The sequence below is a fragment of the Zea mays genome, chromosome 4 (genome assembly GCF_902167145.1).
Source record: "Zea mays cultivar B73 chromosome 4, Zm-B73-REFERENCE-NAM-5.0, whole genome shotgun sequence".
Taxonomy (NCBI): domain Eukaryota; kingdom Viridiplantae; phylum Streptophyta; class Magnoliopsida; order Poales; family Poaceae; genus Zea; species Zea mays.
In genome coordinates, this window is record NC_050099.1 from 228,023,984 (window position 1) to 228,026,461 (window position 2,478).

The 2,478-nt window shown below is 60.7% G+C and overlaps 1 pseudogene; it reads left to right on the plus strand.

Moving 5' to 3' along the window:
• The first annotated feature begins 766 nt into the window (after positions 1-766).
• Positions 767-1,691, plus strand: LOC109946103 (uncharacterized; annotated as a pseudogene).
• The last annotated feature ends 787 nt before the right edge of the window (positions 1,692-2,478 follow it).

Sequence of the window (2,478 nt, forward strand, 5' to 3'; positions counted from 1 at the left end):
CGCGCTCACGCTCCCGCGAGGCCATCACGGCCGCCTGGATCGTGGCGAGGGTGTCGCCGAGGGTGGAGTCGGTACCGGGGGGTGCCGCGAGGGCAGGAAACCCCGGTGGAGAGCCTCGACGGTGGGCCGGGGAAGAGACGTCGCGGATGGGCCGTAGGCCGACGATGTATGGAGCCTCGGCATCGGCCACGGAGCGGCCGGGGCCCATGGGGTGGGTCTGGCCGGTAGTAGGGAGGCCCAGGGAGGCGACACCGGCGGCCAGGGAAGTGGGGTCCGCACCCAGGCCCGCGGTCAGGGGCGGTTGCACCAGGCCGGCGGTGTGCGGGTCCGTTCGGAGGTCCGCCATGGCGGCAGCAGAGGGCTGCAGCGGTGGAGGTGAAGAGGGAGGAGGGCGCGCAGGTGGGGGCGCGACATGCACTGGACAGGGCGCGCAGGCTGGGGCGGCGGCTGGCAGGCACGCACGGATTCCGGCGGGAGAGCACGCCGGAGGAGGGTGCGGCCGGGGAGAGGAGGGGCGGCTGGAGGCGCGAATCCGGGCGTCCTGGGCGACAGCGCGGTCGGTGGGCCGCAGGGCGCCGGGGTCGTGGTGGCGGGGACGGCTGGAGGCCGAGCGTACGGGCGCGGCGCGAGCGACGTAACAGCCGCCGGGATAGCAAGAGCACAGGGGGCGCCGGGCCTGGGCGACGCGTGGTCGGAGTCGTGACGGGCGCACGGTCCCGGGGAGGGGAGAAGAGCCGGCGGCGGCAGGGGAGAGGAGCCCCCTGGCGGCTGCGCAGGGGAGAAGATGCCCCTGGCGGCTGGCAGGAAACAGAGAACTAAACCTAGACTGAAGATACCATGTTAGAATAGGAACCCATACCCTAAACAGGGGTTGGGAGTGATATTAATAGAGTGAGTAACTGGGCCAGGCCCATTACACAGGGGTATAACGGTCATTACAAGGGGAATAACACAAACCCTAGACGGGTAGTCTAACACTCAGCTCCCTTGCCGTGGAGTTCTCTGTGTACGTTCTGGTTCCTGCTCCCTCTCCTATGGTGGCCGCGAGCTCCCCTGCCCCATGATGTCGTCGCCCTCAAGCTCGTGCCCCGCTCGCCATGGCCGCCGTCAAGTTCCTCCCTGAAGCTTCCCTGCGCACGGATCTCTCCTTTCCCCTGCTCATCTTCCCTGCGCGCGCCTGCTCTGTCCATGGCCGCGTCCAGCCTCTCCAGCACCCGGCCGGATCTTCCATGGTGCGCGCCACCTGCTCCTCCCTGCCCCAGCCGCGTTCGACCAAACGTTCCTGCGCCCTGCTCGCTCCCTGGAGCTTCTTCCTGCGCACGCGCCGTGCTCTCAGCTTGGAATTCCCCTGTTGTTCAGCTCATCGCGCCCGGCTGTTTCTCCCCTGCGCGTAGCTGTGCCCTCTACTCGGATTCCTGTTGGCCGCGCCCCCTGTTCCTCCGGGCCGGTCAAGTTCTTTCCGGCCGCGAGCTCTCTCATGTGCGCGTTCAGCCGAGGCTCCTGCTCCCCACGCGCGTCCCTCGGTATCTGCTCGGATTTCGGCCCTGCCCAGTTGTTCCTCCTCTCTGCTCGCTCTCCTCCATGGCCGCTGTGGGCTCGCCGGCGTGGTCCCTGCCCTGGCCGCCGTGGTGGCGCGCGCTGCTCCCCTGAGCTCTCCCCTGCGCACCCGGCCTCCAAATTTCCTCCCATAGCGCCCTGCTCTGTTTACTGCTCGTCGCGCGCTTGGAATCCTTGCTTGCGCTCAGCCCCGTTGTGCGCAGATGAGGTTGCGTCGTCAAGCCCGTCGAACCTCGTTCTTCTCCGCTCGATCTCGTCGAACCCTAAATCCCAGATATTAGACAAAAATAAGCAAGGTCCCTTTGTATCGCTTATCAAGTACTCGATTGAAGACTTCAATCGAAGATCATCGTTGTTCCGCGCGTCATCAAGAATCCCAAGAATCGGGTGAAGACGAAGCTAGCAGCGCGATATTCCCCAAGCGCTCGACAATTGCCTGGATCGGAAAATCACTACCGATTTCGCGGATTCGAGTCGGCTATTGAAACGGTAAGCTGATAAATTATCCAAAATAGTTCGATCGTTGCATAAATTGATGTGCTAGTGCGAGGCGCATTAAGGTGCTCGATAAATTGCGTAAGTCACGAACCTCTCGCCGACTTCGCAGTTCTTGCGATTATCGAGCCAGATTCAGCTATGGCGAATTTTTTTCGCTATTCTAGTCACTTAGCTGAATTAGTGGACCGAGTAGAACTTTGGTAGGCATGTGTGATGTTAAAATATTTTAATCACTTATAAAGATGTAGTATAATTTATAAAACAAGGGATAAAGTTAGAATTTAATCAATTAGCTGGTGAGTTGTGTAGGCTAATTATATTTAATGTGTATAGTTGTTGTTCGTGATGTTTGCGATAGGTTCGAGAAGCATAATTATTACGCTTAGTCATACGCTGATAACTAGTGTTTCCGAATAAAACGGT